Here is an 18,081-nt window from a genome sequence, read left to right on the forward strand (position 1 = left end):
GCTTTGACCCCTCTCTCTCTCTCCTTTTGTATTTCATTTTGATTAAATTATTTAGCTTGTAAAATCTTCAGGGCAGGCACCTTGTCTTCCTTTGTGTACAGTGCTGTATACATTTCAACTTTATGAGGTAATTTACAATAGTTTGCATATTATATTATACTCAAACAAAACTCACTTTTATTTAAAAGGTTTTTAATTGTATGCCATGTGTCAGATTTGACAAATACAAAATCTAGACTCAGACTCAGCTTCAGAATCATCCAATCTATAGTAGGCTATATATTTATTTCAACATTTCATTAATTAAATGATAACACGGACACTGAGTCTGGTTAGGAAAAAAGAATGCATTCTTCTGATGGCTAGAAATGAGCTGAATCAGTTTACTTCTCTACCACACTAAAATATGCCATTTTCCACTTGTTTGTGAGGATAAATAGGTCAATAAGGTATTTCATGCACAATACTAAAGATGTCCCACACCACTACCGTAAGACAGTGGGAAGAGTAATCAGTGAAGTATTATACTGTTTTTAGATGTATTTAAATTTTTACCTGCCCAGACAGCCTGCAAGAGTGGATTAATTTAATAAATAATCACTACCACTGGGGATAGGAGTGACAAGACAGAGTTACAGCAAAATTCTTCCTTCAGATGCATGGATTGGGCTCCCAGGCCTTGTCTACACTTAGCTTTAAATATCTATATTTTAAATCTCCCATTGTTTCATTACCACTGGTAAAGCTCCATTGATGATAGTGCTAACATTTGTACCATCCTGTTGTCTAGCTCTTCAGCACCGGGAATACATTAGTGCAGCTGCACCCATGGGGGATTTGAAAGTAAAGTGCAGACAGAGTGACTAGGATTTTGGCCTGCACTGCAGCCCCTGTACACCAGCTTTGGAAGGATTTCCCAGTGGTGCAGAGCAGGTATAATGGGCTTATGTCACCTCTCCTTGTAGTCCCGGCATTGGGGTGCGCCAGAGGCATGACTGGAAAGGCACAGATATGGGAAAGATGGAAACATGGCCAAATTGCACAAGCTATTCAGGGCTGCTGGACAGCTCCTAGGGAGGCTCCGCAGCTAGCTACAAGTTAGTACTGTCCCTACGGTTGCCCTAATTTACACCAGGGACCACTCTGGTCCCCAGCTTCCTCCTGAATCTGGGAGGTGCCAAGATATCATAAAGTCACTTTCCCTCAGGCTACGCCAAGCAAAATTTAGCTGCAGCCCCAATTCAGGACTGGAGTTGGTAGTCACTGAGAACTCTGCATATATGTGATGGTAGAATTTGGTTCTTAAATCAATATTCATGCCAGCCGCAACTTCTGTACTTGAAGATGAAAAACATTACTTTCTAACCCATTTCACATGCTCATAATTTTCCAAATAAATAATTACCTTTTGTGTTTAAATATTTTTGAGTTTGGTCTGACTACTGATTAATTTTGGGGAAAAGATGGGCACACTCTCCAGCCATTTTATAAACAAAAAATAATTACAAGAGCATAGTTTGCTCCCACTGTAAGAAAACATGACCCTCTTTCCATTCATTCACCCAGTCATAACTCAAAACCAGCTGATTGTCCAGGTTTCACATATGGTATGCAAAAAGGGTTTTCATGAACAGAACAAGTATTGCCAATTTTTTTAAACTGTGGTTAAAACACTGGAGGAGGGCTCTGGGGGGTTAATTCCCAGTTCTGCCACAGGCTCCTTATGTGTCCTTGAGCATAAAATAATATATGTGAAGTGTTCAAATGCTATGGAAATAAGCACTGGATAAAAAATTAAACAGGCAAAGTTATAAGGAAGAATGTGCAGTGGAAAATTCCTTAAATTGCTACCTGCACACTTGGATAATATACAGGCCATATGTGTTCACAGATGTACAGCATTTTGGTTACAATTTCTCAACTCTGCTCCTGAAATTGGAGATTGCAAATGCGAGAGAGAGAAAGAGATTAATATCTTCAGAGCAGGGAGCTGTAGAGATTACAAATGGAGCAAGCCACTTAGTACCAAACCGAAAAGCCTACCGGGCCTCAGTATTTCCACTACTCCATTAGTGCAAAGGATTTACAAGTCCCAGGTCAGCTAAGCCTGCCGAATATATAAACCAAACCAGTGCCCGGTTTTCTGCCTCTTTTAGCTTTTCTTTAAAGGAAAAAAAACGCACACAACCAAATCTAGAGAGCGAGGAGACACAGAGACGCACGATGAAGGGAGCAAGGCAATATATATATAATATATATATATGGCAAAGTTCATGTTGCAGAGGAAACTTTCGTTTCTTAACCCTGTAGCTTACTCTTGCAGCCTGGATATTGCATTAACCTGAGCTACAGCCTCGCGATGGCTGGTACTTAGCACACACCCCCAGCCCTTTAAGGGGCCCCAGCCTCCTGGAGCAAAGACACTAGCTCTGCATCGCTGTCGTTAAGCAGCGCGGTGACTGGAGCCCGAAGCCGGGGGGAGGGCAGAGCGCGGGACTAGACATGCCCAGCTCCCCACGTCCCGCCTTGGGGGCGCTAGGGCCACTCACCCTTTAGGCCTGGAGAAGGAAGCATCCCGGGGGTGTCTGCACTGCCGCCGCCCTTATCCCCGCAAGCAGGCGATGACAGCTTGGGGGCGATGCCCCCCGCCCGCCCCTCGCGGCGCTCAGACACCTACCCACACCATCCCAGAGCCCGGCGGCAGGGGAGTGGCGAGGGACGGGAGCGGCCCGTCCTCTCCCGCTGCGTCTCAGCGCCCGACAAGAAAACGCGACTCCGGCCCCTGAAATGGCTGAACAAAGGGAACCTGGCTTCGCCGCCACCGCATGTCCCATTGGTCGGGGGGCGGGATTGGGGCGGGGCCTGGCACGCAGGGGCTCCACAGCCCTGTAACCCTGGCAACGGTGGCTCCAGCTGGGACACGTGGCCTGGTGTGTGATGGAGACAACAGTGAAATGGCTGTCCCGCCCCAACCCCATTCCCCTAGCCCTGCCTCTGCCCCCTTCCCTCGGGGTCACACACACCCAGCCCACTCCCTTCTCTCCCAATCACTGCCCCTGCCCAATATCACGCACACTACCACTCCCCTCTCTCCCAGCCACTGCCCCTGCAGTCACACACATACAGCCCACTCCCCTTGCTCCCACCCACTGCCCCCTACACAGTCACACACACACACAGAGCCTACTCCCAGACATGCCAGACCCACAAAAAAAAAAAAAAAAAGGGCAGAAATTTGGCTTGTTTTTGGCTTATTGGCTTGTGAGTTGCTTGTTGGCTAGTTTTTGGCTTGGAGCTTGTTGCTTTTTTTTTTTTTTTTTTTTTTTTTTAAAAAAATCGATCAGCTCCCAGCAAGCAGAGGCAACGGGGTGGGAGGGAGTCAGGCGTGCAGAGTAGGCACACCACAGCCCCAGACTGCAGGCCGGGGGATCTAGTCACAAAGAGTGTTAGGGTTCTTAGGGATTGGCTTGTTTTGAAATGGGATTAGCTTGATTTTTTGGTTTATTGTGAAAGTCAGGGTGCTTATTTACCCCATGAGAGTTGGCAACTTTGCCCATTCCCCTCTCTCCCAGCCATTCCCCCCTACAGTCACACATACACAGCCACCTTCACTCTCTCCCAGCCACTGCCTCCTGCACCATCACACATACACACTGCCAACTGCACAGTCACACAGAGCTCACTCTCCTCACTCCCGGCCACGGCCCCGCATGCACACACACAGAGCCCACTCCCCTATCGGCCAGTGCGTATCCCCCTCAGAGAGTCACAGTATTGCCAACCCCAAGTGTTCAAAAATCATGAATCAGGCCTCCAGAATCCTGAGATTTAAAAACCAAAAATAGTTTGGTGTACTTTTTATTTGCCTTCTGGTTTCTGAATCTTTAGGAGACACTTGGCTCATGTTTTCTACATGACCATGAGAGCTAGATGCTTTTTAAAGCTGAGATTCTCACATAGTCACTTGCCTCCAAGAGTCGGGGCTTTAAGATCGGGTCTTGATAAAATCAGGAGAATTGGCAATACTGCATCTCTACACAAAGTCCCCTCTCCTAGACAATATCACCCCACGCCCCTGGAGTCCCACATACAAACAGTCCTCCTCTCTTAGCCACTGTCCCCATCAGAAGCGCTCTCTCTCACACACACACACTTTTCTCTTCTCTCCCAGCCACTGATCCCTTTAAAGGGTCTCCCACACAGAGCTTCCTTTTCTTCCAGACACTGTTCTAAGAAGTTTCAGAGGGGTAGCCGTGTTAGTCTGTATCAGCAAAAACAATGAGGAGTCCTTATGGCACCTTAGAGACTAATAAATTTATTTTATAGGTGATGGCTGGTGGCATTCGGTGACTTTCTTTGTTGGGCCTTTCCTACTACAGACAGCCCCCCAACCTGAAGCAAATCATAGAATCTCAGAGTTGGAAGGGACCTCAGGAGGTCATCTAGTCAATACCCAATTTTTGCCCCAGATCCCTAAATGGCCCCCTCAAGGATTGAACTGACAACCCTGGGTTTAACAGGCCACTGAGCTATCCCTCCCCTGAATACTCACCAGCAACCACACACCAAACAACAGAAACACTAACCCAGGAACCAATCCCTGCAACAAACTGCATTGCCAGCTCTGTCTGCATGTCTTTTCAAAGGACACCATCATAGGACCTAACCACACCAGCCACACCATCAGGGCTCATTCGCCTGCACATCTACCAATGTGATATATGCCATCATGTGCCAGCAATGCCCCTCTGCCATGTACATTGGCCAAACCGGACAGGCTCTAGGCAAAAGAATAAATGGACACAAATCAGACATCAGGAATTGTAACATTCAAAAACCAGTAGGAGAGCACTTCAATCACCCTGGACACTCAATAACAGACTTAAAAGTGGCCATTCTTCAACAAAAAACTTCAAAAACAGACTTCAATGAGAAACTGCAGAACTGGAATTAATCTGCAAACTTTACACCATCAAATTAGGCCTGAATCAGTGGCTGGGTCACTACAAAAAATAAAATAATTTTCCCTCTGTTGATATTCACCCCTTCTTGTCAACTGTTAGGAATGGGCTACATCCACCCTAACTGAATTGGTCTCATTAGCACTGACCCCCCACTTGGTAAGGCAACTCCCATCTTTTCATGTGCTGTATATTTATACCTACCTTCTTTTTTTCATTCCATGCATCTGATTAAGTGGGTTATAGCCCACGAAAGCTTATGCGCAAAGGACTTCTCATTGTTTCTGTTCTAAGAGGGTCCCACAACCCTGGATTGTTGCCAGCTCTTGAGATTTTTATCATGATTCCTGTAATATGTGGTCTGTTTTTTAAGGACCCAGCTTCGTGTGATTACATGAGATTCTCATTTCTTTTTAAAATGTAACTTTCTGCCCTCATGTTGCAGAGAAAAAATTGAAAATATGACCCAAGTGAACCTTAAAGGCTCAAAACCCAGATGGTTAATATATATGTTTTTACAATTCTTTGATTTTTAAGCCAGTTTCATGATTTTTTTAACACTTTGTTGGCAATACTGCAACAGCTCCATCCCCAAGCCTCTATCCCTTGAGAAAGGGGTCAGCACTCATGCACACAGCTCCCCCACACCCAGTCACTGCACTCTGACAGAGGACACTGCACATACAACCCTATTCCCCCCTGTCCAATAAAGGCTGCCACATGCCATCACAGCCCCCTTATTTTCTCAGGCATTGCTCAATTCTAAGACATAGTTTCACACAGTTATACTAAAATCCTCCTCTCCTCAATACACATGATACAATCTCCCTGCAGCAGTTTTACACGTTTTAAATTATTAGTAGTTTACGCTAAGAAATAAACAAAGAAAACATCCTAATCAAAAAGAGATTAAAACAATGGTGTAATAAAAATACATGTTCCATATATGCTGAAAAACCTATTTATTATATACACAGGTGGTATATTTTACATACTCTGTTCTGTTCCTTTTTGGTTTTCCGCCTCTTAATGTTTAATGTAAAAAAAGTCAGACAGGTCTTAACCACCAAAATTGCACTAGTTGCTTAATAAAATAAGGGGACAATTGCAGATTTCCACACTTCTGATCTTGCTTCCCCACCAAAGAAAAAAAGTGCCCCTGAAATTTCACATTCCATGTGTCATTCAAAAATAGAATATTTCCTGTGAAGTCTGGAAAAAATAAGAAAAGGAGTTTTATTGTTATGGGGGATAAATCTCGGTACCTTCAGCAGCTGCTTTGAGCCAATCTAGGGGCACGAATATCAGTTAAGCCAACTGCTCAAGGACTCTTGCTGGCATATGAAACTCTTCAGGGGTATGTGTACAGTGACTGGGGAAAAGGCATGGCCAGAGTGCCCTTGTACTCAGCAATCACCTGCTGCCAGAATAGCCCTTTGCAGGCTGTCTTTTAGATTATAAATCAAATCAAATTATAGCAATTTTGGGGTCAGATTGAGGACAAACTGGAGAGAGTCCAGCAGAGGACAACAAAAATGGTCAGGGGGCTGGGGCACATGATTTACGAAGAGAGGCTGAGAGAACTGGGCTTGTTTAGTCCGCAGAAGAGACCCTGAAGGGGGGTTCCAAAAAGGTTGGAGCTCTGCTGTTCTCAGTGGTGGCAGATGACAGAACAAGGAGCAATGGTCTCAAGTTGCAGTGGGAGAGGTCTAGATTAGATATTAGGAAAAACTATTTCACAAGGAGGGTGGTGAAGCACTGGAATGGGTTATATAGGGAGGTGGTTGAATCTCCATCCTTAGAGGTTTTTAAGGCCCGGCTTGACAAAGCCTTGGCTGGGATGATTTAGTTAGTGTTAGTCCTGCTTTGAGGAGGGGATTGGACTAGATGACCTCCTGAGGTCTCTTCCAACCCTAATCTTCTATGATTCTAATATATCTAATAGGTGTTAAATGTCCCATTCATATCAGTGAGGTGTTATCAATGGACATCTGAGTTACTTTAAAATGTTAACATTGTTGACTACTTTACTGCTTAAAGTATGGAAGAATGTAATATGATCCTCCTCTTTCTAATATATGTACAATATACTGCGAGTGGCATTTCATTTCAGTGAGTGGATTTGGGAGTGTACCACCATTTACACACACAAAATCAAGAAGAAGCCAAGCCTAAGGAACCAAATAGAGCCTCTCAGCCCCATCAAGGGAGACCCAAGAACAAATCTGAGTAAATTTATTTATATATTGTTTATAAACCTATTAGAATAAAATTGATTTTTTTGGCTTATGTGAATAGTTAAATAGATAATATTTTTGGAACTTTTATGAATAATAAGGAGGTTGGAGGAACAATGCAATTAAAACCTGCAAACATCACACCACTACATGTCTAAAATATATAGGATTATCTGGGAAATACGGGTCATGTGAATAGACTTCTTGGACCAATTTTTGCACAGATTTATGGCCTGAGCAAACTCACTGACCTCAATGAAATGCCATAGGCTGTAAATCAGTCCAAAATTTGGCCCTCTTTGTAAGGAAAAAATAATATCTTTAAAAATTGTCTATCCCCAAATTATTTTCAGTCAAGCTCATGAACTTTCAAATTAGTGCCTGAAACTACTCTCTGTAGATAGAACTGAAAGCTGAACTTTTTACCTTTGGTCATCACGGATTAGAAACAACAGGTTTCTGCACCTCTGCTGCTCCCACACCCACCAAAAAAACCCCATCAACAAAGAACAAAAAACACCAACAATAGTCTCTTCACCAACTCGGAAGCAAGACCATGTTTAATATTTCATTGGCGAGATCCATTGGTGAGTTATATCCTATTTTGTATTGTTTGGCAGGGCTAGGTACCCTTCCTCAAAGAAGCCCAGCCCATTTTGAGTGAATGTGAAACTTTAAACGATTGCAGAGGTTTTCAAGATTATAGTGAAATGAAGACAATGTATAAACTATATACAAATTAAACATATAATTTTGCTCTAAAGATGAAGTTGTGCTCTCCAGTATTAAATAAGTGAATATTTAGTGAAAGAGACCATGAACTTTTGAACCTAGATTAGTGGTAGCTGCAGACATCAATGAACTGGTCACTTTTCTAGGTGCCATAATCTAGGAGGCATCATATATATCCTGGAAATTCTAGTTGAATACATTCAACTGGTTCCTATTGGTTCCAGTTGACCAGTTCTTTTGTGGAACAGAGCAATGAATTACTGCTTTATGAGGGTACTGCCCTTCCCACTAAACACAGGAGAAAGCAGAGACCTGCAGAAGCTGAAGCCATCTAATGAATTCCACCAAGGATCTCCAGTACTGCCACTACCATCACTCAGTTCTAGAAAACGTTTAAAACTATCCTTTGCAAGTGTCAGAAGTGGAGACAAAGAGAGAGGTAGGGGAGGCCAGCCCAACAAATAGCGTTCTCTAACTAGAGCAAAGCACATTTACTAAATGCAAATTCCCCACTCCTGCATCACTCAAGTATCCCGAGAGGCTGTAGGGGTAATTAATTTAAATACCCAGCCAGTAAGTGGAAGCAATGCCCACAGATAACCAGGGTCCATTCATCCTAATATGGGTCACCGAGCCCTTGAAAAGGCAAGAATAAAGGACTCTAACACTCTTGGGGATTGGGGGTGCTCCAGGAGGGTGCTACACTAGTAAAAAACATACTACTGTGTTTTTGCTATATTATTGACCCAATTTCTTTTTAGCTCAAAGACATGGCAAAACATTCTTCACTTCAGGAAGTGAAACCCAAACTCTTTCAATATATAATCAGCTCAGTTAGATTTGTAATTTTTGGTCAAGATTGGATTTCAGTGTGACTGCTCAGACTGTGTGTATGAGGAAAAATATGATTACTGATCCATTAAGGAACAGTCCCGAAGTGCAGAGTCATTGCCATATAAAAATAGATAAATTGATTCCTTGTTTTTCGATGAGTCATATTTATAAATAATTTCTTATTACTATAAGCCGAAAAATGGCACGACAAAGGTAAATTGCACAAAGTACTAAAACTAATACAAAATACTTCAGTGTTATAGATGAAAGTTTTTTTCCTTACAAGTATAAAGTAAAACATATATAATTTACAATACAACTTACAATAAACCATTACAACTTGCAATATATAAAGCCATTGCTACAGAAGACGTATGGTTAATATTAAATTATAATGTAATCACGAAACATTACAGGTGAAATCTTAACCCACTGAAGCCAATGACAAAACTCCCATTGACTTATATGGGACAAGATTTCACCCCAAGCATTTGCTTTCCCACATGTAGTCCAATGGATGATAAGGAATGTTGGTCAGGAAAGCCCTTTTACACAAAAGAGCTGAGGAATGGAGTTTTCCTAATAAATAGATGAAATATTTGTTGGTGCCACTGAGACTTTCCACTCAGGCATAATCTTGAGGTAAAATATTTAATAAAAAGCACTCTGCTTCAGTTGAAAAAGGGTTCGCCAAAGGGGACACTTAGTGCTTAAGGGTTTCCCCCCACCTCCAGAAGGTGCCTATGATAGACCAAGCTTCCGCCTAAAAAGCTTCATAAATGTATTTTTTAAAAGCCACCAGTCATCTACTCTTCCTCCCAATGAAAACGGGTAGTATTCATAGCCAATTCAAAACTGGATTTCAAAGCAGAGCATGGTGAGCATTTTAGGCATACAGAACACTGATTAGCTTGAAAAAAAAAGAGTAATTAATTAGACTTATCTTTATTTAGATATTGGATATTTATCAAATGACACCCATCCCTGAAAAGTATTCCAGTACAGGCTGTAAACATTCTTTATAAGGATGCATGTTTAAAATGACCTTTGACAACATTTCTTAGCTAAAAAAACTGTAAGTAGAGATAGGCCTGAAATAAAACCATGGATCCAACTCTCCCAAATTTGGAGTAAGTTTGTATACGAGTTTGGGGATTCCACACTGAACGCTGTTAAATAGTGGCACAGCTCCTACTCTTGCATTTAGTCTGGACTCTCCCTGATGGTCCCAGAGGCATTGTGGCTGTGTTAGCTAAAAGCCCTTGGAGATTACTTTTGTTGGACAGCCCCGCCTTAGTGTAGCTTGAAAACCATAACAGAGTAGTAGTTTAGATCAGACATAACTTGGTCCCAATGTAGTTGTGAAGGGGATGTGGATGGCACAGTCTTTCCCATCCCCTTTGCATGTGCCTGTGCTTGGGGCACTAGATAGTCTACCACCTCCCAGCATCAACCCAGGGCACAAGTGACCCCAAAGCTGGAAGAGGGGAGGACATGGGACCGTGGTACTGTTCCACCCTCGTGCACTAGCCTTTACACCTAGCTTAGTTCTTCAAGGATAGCAGATTCCACTGTCAATGGTGTGCCACGTACACTTCCCCCTGCAGATTAGGGAACTGAGGCAAGGATTGTGCCTCTTGAGGAATGCAGCTAGTGTGACAGGTCTCGGGGTAACCAGCACCATGATTCACCTTGTTAACTCACTCCGCCACCCCATGAGAGACTTGCTTGTGCTGAACTGGCTGACACCACCAGCCTGTTTAGCAACCCAACACTGGGCTATGCAAATCTTACTTTGTTGATAGTCTCAATTCTTTTGAAGCACTCCCCTGTTGTGTCCATCCCCTTCTCCCCTGAACACTAACAGAAATACCAAGTCTGCTGCCCCAAGGAAACCGTGTATACACCAGCTTGTATGATTTAACTTGAGGATCATACCCTTGTTTAGTACCACACAGTGAGATTATATCTCTGCAGTGAAAACAATAAATTTATCACAAATTCCATTATCCTTACTCACTATCTCTTGAATATTGAAACAAAAGGGTTACATATAAAACAAAATCATAATAGACTAACCTCCTGTCTAATGTAGTCTTCTCTCACTTAGAGTCTTTTGCAACATCTTCCTCCAAGGTTGGCAGAGATCCCATTTTCATGAATGTAAATGCATTGTCCATTTACTTCCAAGGTGCAGGATAAAGAGTGTCTTTTTGCCATCTACTTATATCCCCAAAACTGATTGTCTGTGCTCAGAGTCAGAATAACCCCTGTGGCTTAGTTTCCTGTGTGCTGCTGCCCTGTTGACTTTTTATGTACCCACTGCATTAGCTTACAGTGCTTAATTTACATCCTGAGAGGGGAACAGGTGAATAAACATCTTTTGTCTGACAGAAAACCTGTTAGTCAACTCTGCATTGATACAGAAACTTAAAAAGAAAATTAATTCATTATACATACTTAATTCCTTACAAAGTATCTGTACATGTACGTTTCACAACAATATTAAGGACCAGCATGACCCTGCTTTCATTTAAGACCTCACAGGACATTCTTTGGTGAACCAGAATGTACATACCAGAACCAGGATATTCTTGTAACCCCCTTTCCAGCTGGCATCGAGGGGTCTTTGGGTCACACTCAGCTACTTGTTTCTTTCAATCTTAACAAAGAATTTGTATCTTTACAAGCAAAAGGTCTACAAACAATCTATTTTTAAATGCAAGCTTGGGTGCTACTTTATGGGGCCATGTTAAAAGGATAGCTCTCAGAGTAACAGCCGTGTTAGTCTGTATTCGCAAAAAGAAAAGGAGTACTTGTGGCACCTTAGAGACTAACCAATTTATTTGAGCATGAGCTTTCGTGAGCTACAGCTCACTTCATCGGACGCATACCGTGGAAACTGCAGCAGACATTATATACACACAGAGATCATGAAACAATACCTCCTCCCACCCCACTGTCCTGCTGGTAATAGCTTATCTAAAGTGATCATCAAGTTGGGCCATTTCCAGCACAAATCCAGGTTTTCTCACCCTCCGCCCCCTCCCCCCCACAAACTCACTCTCCTGCTGGTAATAGCCCATCCAAAGTGACAACTCTCTTCACAATGTGAATGTACAACATTCCACACAAAGATGGACTACAGCTGTCAAGAACACTATCCCCGATAATGTCACGGCTAACCTGGTGGCTGAACTTTGTCCTTACCCATAACTATTTTACATTTGGGGACAATGTATACCTTCAGATCAGCGGCACTGCTATGGGTACCCGCATGGCCCCACAGTATGCCAACATTTTTATAGCTGATTTAGAACAACGCTTCCTCAGCTCTCATCCCCTAAAGCCCCTACTCTACTTGCGCTATATTGATGACATCTTCATCATCTGGACCCATGGAAAAGAAGCCCTTGAGGAATTCCACCATGATTTCAACAACTTCCATCCCACCATCAACCTCAGCCTGGTCCAGTCCACACAAGAGATCCACTTCCTGGACACTACACTGCTAATAAACAATGGTCACATAAACACCACCCTATACCAGAAACCTACTGACCGCTATTCCTACCTACATGCCTCCAGCTTTCACCCTGACCACACCACACGATCCATCGTCTACAGCCAAGCTCTGCGATACAACCGCATTTGCTCCAACCCCTCAGACAGAGACAAACACCTAGAAGATCTCTGTCAAGCTTTCTTACAACTACAGTACCCACCTGCGGAAGTGAAGAAACAGATTGATAGAGCCAGAAGAGTTCCCAGAAGTGATCCTACTACAGGACAGGCCTAACAAAGAAAATAACAGAACGCCACTAGCCGTCACCTTCAGCCCCCAACTAAAACCCCTCCAACGCATTATTAAGGATCTACAATCTATCCTGAAGGATGACCCAACACTCTCACAAATCTTGGGAGACAGGCCAGTCCTTGCCTACAGACAGCCCCGCAACCTGAAGCAAATACTCACCAACAACCACATACCACACAACAGAACCACCAACCCAGGAACTTATCCTTGCAACAAAGCCCGTTGCCAACTGTGCCCACATATCTATTCAGGGGACACCATCACAGGGCCTAATAACATCAGCCACACTATCAGAGGCTCGTTCACCTGCACATCCACCAATGTGATATATGCCATCATGTGCCAGCAATGCCCCTCTGCCATTTACATTGGTCAAACTGGACAGTCTCTACGTAAAAGAATAAATGGACATAAATCAGATGTCAAGAATTATAACATTCATAAACCAGTCGGAGAACACTTCAATCTCTCTGGTCACGCAATCATAGACATGAAGGTCGCTATCTTAAAACAAAAAAACTTCAAATCCAGACTCCAGCGAGAAACTGCTGAATTGGAATTCATTTGCCAATTGGATACTATTAATTTAGGCTTAAATAGAGACTGGGAGTGGCTAAGTCATTATGCAAGGTAGCCTATTTCCCCTTGTTTTTTCCTACTCCCCCCCCCCAGACGTTCTGGTTAAACTTGGATTTAAACTTGGAGAGTGGTCAGTTTGGATGAGCTATTGCCAGCAGGAGAGTGAGTTTGTGTGTGTGTGTGTGTCCCCGGGAAAAGGGGGGGGGGGTGAGAAAGCCTGGATTTGTGCTGGAAATGGCCCACCTTGATTACCATGCACATTGTAGGGAGAGTGGTCACTTTGGATAAGCTATTACCAGCAGGAGAGTGAGTTTGTGTGTGTGGTTTTTGGAGGGGGGTGAGGAGGTGAGAGAACCTGGATTTGTGCAGGAAATGGCCCACCTTGATGATCACTTTAGATAAGCTATTACCAGCAGGACAGTGGGGTGGGAGGAGGTATTGTTTCATGATCTCTGTGTGTATATAATGTCTGCTGCAGTTTCCACGGTATGCATCCGATGAAGTGAGCTGTAGCTCACGAAAGCTCATGCTCAAATAAATTGGTTAGTCTCTAAGGTGCCACAAGTACTCCTTTTCTTTAAGGATAGCTCTGTTACTAGGGAGCTCACATAAGACCCCTCCAATGATATTTTGTAGTGTTAACTGGTAGAATTTAAAAAAAAAAAAAAAAAAAAGCAGAAAAACAGACACAGCAACGTTTTAAAATTAGGGAATAGCTTTTATAAAGTCAAAATAAGGTGTCATAAGCAAGAAAAGATGCAATACAACACTTCTAGAGAGGAAAGCCCTTCCTCTCTTCTCTGTCTTCCCAGCAGCCACTTTTATAGCTCTGTCTGAGCACTTGCACAAGGAGAAGGGAAACTGAGCTGAAGTTAAGTCCTTGTTCAGCAGTGCCTCTGCACTGTGTCACATGTGGTCTTTACATCTACTCTCTCTCATTATAAAGGCATTTCAAATTACTCTTGTTACTATATACTACTTATGCAGATCTTATGTCCCCCAATGGTATTGGTCCATTACTAGATGGAAATGGTAGAATTATCAATAATGTAGAAAAGGCAGACTATTCAAATAAATATTTCTGCTCTGTCAAAATCTGGGTAGTCTCATTTCACTAGTATCTCTAGAGAATGAATGTTAAGCAAAAGCTGCTAAAAAGTTAGACATTTTTAAAATCAGCAGGTCCCAATAACTTGCAGCCAAGAGTTTTATGGAGAGCTGGCTGGGGAGCTCACTGGATAGTTAATGTTAATTTTCCAATAAGTCTTGGAGCACTGGGGAAGGTACAGATGACTGGATGATAGCTAATGTTGTGCCAATTTTAAAAAGGGTAAACAGGATGACCCAGTTAATTATTGTACAGTCAGCTTGATATCAATCCTGGGCAAGAAAATGGAGCAGCTGATACAGGACTCAATTAATAAAGCATTCAAGGAGGGTAGTGTAATTTATGCCAATCAACTAACTAGATATCTTTTTCTGATGAGGTTACAAGTTTGGTTGATAACAATAATAATGTTGACTTGGTACCACACAAGATTTTGATTAAAAACTAGAATGATGTAAGATTAAAGTGTGCCAGGTTAAATGGGTTAAAAACTGGCAAACTGATAGGCCTCAAAATGTAATTTTAAAATGGGAAAGAGTCATCAAGCAGGTATGTTTCCAGTGCAGTCCTGCAGGACTGGTTCTTGGCCCTGTGCTACTTAACATTTTTTGTTAATGACATGGAAGAAAAAATAATCACTGATAAAGATTGCAGATGACAAAAATTGGGGGAGTGGTAAATAAAGAGGAGGACAGGTCACTGATTCAAAGCAATCTGGATTTGCTTCATAAACTGGGCACAGCCAAACAATATGAATTTTAATTGACTAAATTTAAATATTTACATTTAAGAACAAAGAATGTAGGTTATACTTCCAGGACTAGGGACTTTATCCTGGAAAGAAGTGACTCTGAAAGATTTGGGGGTCATTGGCAGCTCATATTCAACTCATTATTCACAATGTGATGCTGTGGCCGAAAAACCTAATGCAATGCATAATCAGGGCAATCTCAAGTAGGAGTAGTGAGGTTATTTTAACCTCTGTTTGGCACTGGTGCGACCAGTGCTGAAATACAGTGTCCAGTTCTGGTAGCGTCTGCAGCTGTAGAGGGATGTTGATAAATTGGATAGAGTTCAGAGAAGAGCCACAAGGATGAGCTTCTTGAGTCTATCACCATAAGTAAGGCTACATTTTAGTCATGGGTATTTTTAGTAAAAGTCATGGACAGGTAGTAAAGAAAAATTCATTGCCCATGACCTGTCCAGGACTTGTACTATATATACCCCTGACTAAATCTTGGGTGCTCTGAGGAAGGGGGTGGCCCAGGGGTGCAATGGGTGCTCCGGGGTGGGGTGTGGCATGCAGTCCAGCACCCCTGCTTCCAGGAGGCATGGTGGCCCGGCACCCCCGCTGCTGCTGGAGGGTGGTGCAGTGGCCCAAGACTGCTCTAGCAGCGGCCGGTGCAGCTGGCCCAGGGGCTGCCCGAGCTCCTCAGGCGGCCCCAGGGCCAGCCACACCGACCACTGTAGAAATCAGCAGGTCCCAGAAAGTCACGGAATCTGTCACTTCTGTGACAGACTTACAGCCTTAACCATAAGTCATGTTTTCTAATCAATCTATTTAGAAGGCTAAAAGGATGATTTGGTTACAGTCTACAAGTATCTACATGGGGAACAAATAAAATAAATAAAGATAGAGAGAAAAAAGTATAATGTGATTCAATGTGTGGCACTTGAAGGTAAACAAATTCAGACTGGAAATAGGCATACATTTGACAGTAAGGGTAATTAAGTATTGGAACAATGTACCAAGTGTCATGGTGGATTCTCCATCATTGACCATTTTTAATCAAGATTGGATGTTTTTCTAAAAGACATGCTCTCTGAATTAATTTGGGGGAAGTTTCCTGGCCTGTGTTCTACAGGAAGTCAGACTAGATGATCAGAATGGTCCCTTCTGGACTTGAAATCTGAATTTTTTGATTCCCTGGCAATACCATAGACAGACTGGCACCCATCTCCTTCGCTGTATGAAGTACTTGTTTATTAGAAAGCATATCTTCCTTGTAAATCAATTCAGGGAGACTGGAGTTCTTTTTGCTTATCACTTGTAGATAACCATATTCACCACAGTGTCTTAACAATTTTCTTACTAAGATATTATATATTTATTTAAGGGAATTTCTGAAGGCTAAGTACCATGAATTAAATTTATTTCCTTGTTATCTAATATGTTTGACTTTCTACAGTTTCTCTGTAGATTTGGGGCAGTATTTCCTTTAATTTTATTTGGAAGAGGAAGGTTAATGTCATTTTTGTTGTTACTTATATAATCCTTAGGGACTAGCTCATGTTTGACATTATCCTATGTTTTATGGAACATTAGAAAATGCAATAAATGTTAAAGATAAAAAGTTATTAATCACAAAAATATTTTGAGCATGATAAGCTAAGATATTTTCATCTTAGAATCATAGAATCATAGAATATCAGGGTTGGAAGGGACCTCAGGAGGTCATCTAGTCCAACCCCCTGCTCAAAGCAGGACCAATCCCCAATTAAATCATCTTGTTTTGTTTATTCCTTCAGAATGTTCAATTTTGAAATTGACTCCCAGCTATACTGTATGAGTGCTATAGCCAGCCACTCATGAATTACACTGCAGGGCAACACCAGCAAACTCCCAGTCCCAGCCTGCCCCTAGAAATGTGCGCCTTGTACTGCCAAGCACCCTCCTGGACAATACAAGCTCATTTAAAGTCCATAATTTATTAATAGAAAATATGCACCAATCTGATCTCAAATGGAGTTTCCCAAATACTTCAATCCAAACACACTGGTTTAGCTAAAACAGTAAAATTAGTTTATTAACTATAGAAAGATAGATTAAGTTATTACAAGTAATGAGGCATAAAAGTCAGAACTGGTTACAAGAAAGTAGAAGTAAATCACAACTAATGACTAACTTAACAAGTTAGAGGGAATTCAAAGCAAAGGTCTCTCTCACCACATATCTCATCAGTCTTACTGGCTGAACTCCTTTCAGTCACAATCTATCCCCCAGTCCAGTGCTGCGTCCTTTGTTCTTCAGGTGTTATCGATACTGTTGGTAGAGAGAAAGGGAGAGGTGATGGGGGGGGGGGACATAGGGGAGCGGGGAGTTTGCTCTCATCTTATAGTAATTTCTCTTGCACAAGAATCATCTCCAATTGACGTTCAGGTGACAGGAAGTCTGCATAGACAGGAACCTCAAGCAGCTTCTTTGTCAAAACTTAGATTCTTTGCCCACACCCTATCTCCTGCTGCGGCCACTTAATCAGATGATGGTCCATATGATCTCATTAACACCTAGCTGAGGCGTTGGCTAGCCTTTTGTCTCCGGGGAACTAGTTTGTGACTGCCCTCCAGAACATGTCCCAGTGATATCACACAGTGGAATCTTATAACTTTACATACAACGTTACCACATATTTTACCAAGACAATAATGATCAGCAAATCACGAGTTCGCAAACAATACATAAGTCATATTTTGAACAAGTTTTACCATAATCCACTAAAAGGGGTGAACAGAGGGGTACAGACTGTCAGTATTATATGTAAGAAAAATTCTGAACAAATGGTGTATCATGAGCCCATAATCTCAGAAATTGCTTTATTTTCTTTGGGATTTTTGTCCTTTGTCTAATCAATGTTTTGTGTACATGGAAAGTCACATCCTGGAATTATTATTGCTGATAAAACAAACTTTTATCGAATAAACTGTTCCAATACAAAATAATCATTAGTATTCATATAGTTTCCTTGTTCACAACGTGGGGAGAGAAAAATTAATGAATTATAAACATGGAAACTGACAGTCATCCTAAATTAC

This window comes from Eretmochelys imbricata, chromosome 5 (genome assembly GCF_965152235.1).
Source record: "Eretmochelys imbricata isolate rEreImb1 chromosome 5, rEreImb1.hap1, whole genome shotgun sequence".
Lineage (NCBI taxonomy): Eukaryota > Metazoa > Chordata > Testudines > Cheloniidae > Eretmochelys > Eretmochelys imbricata.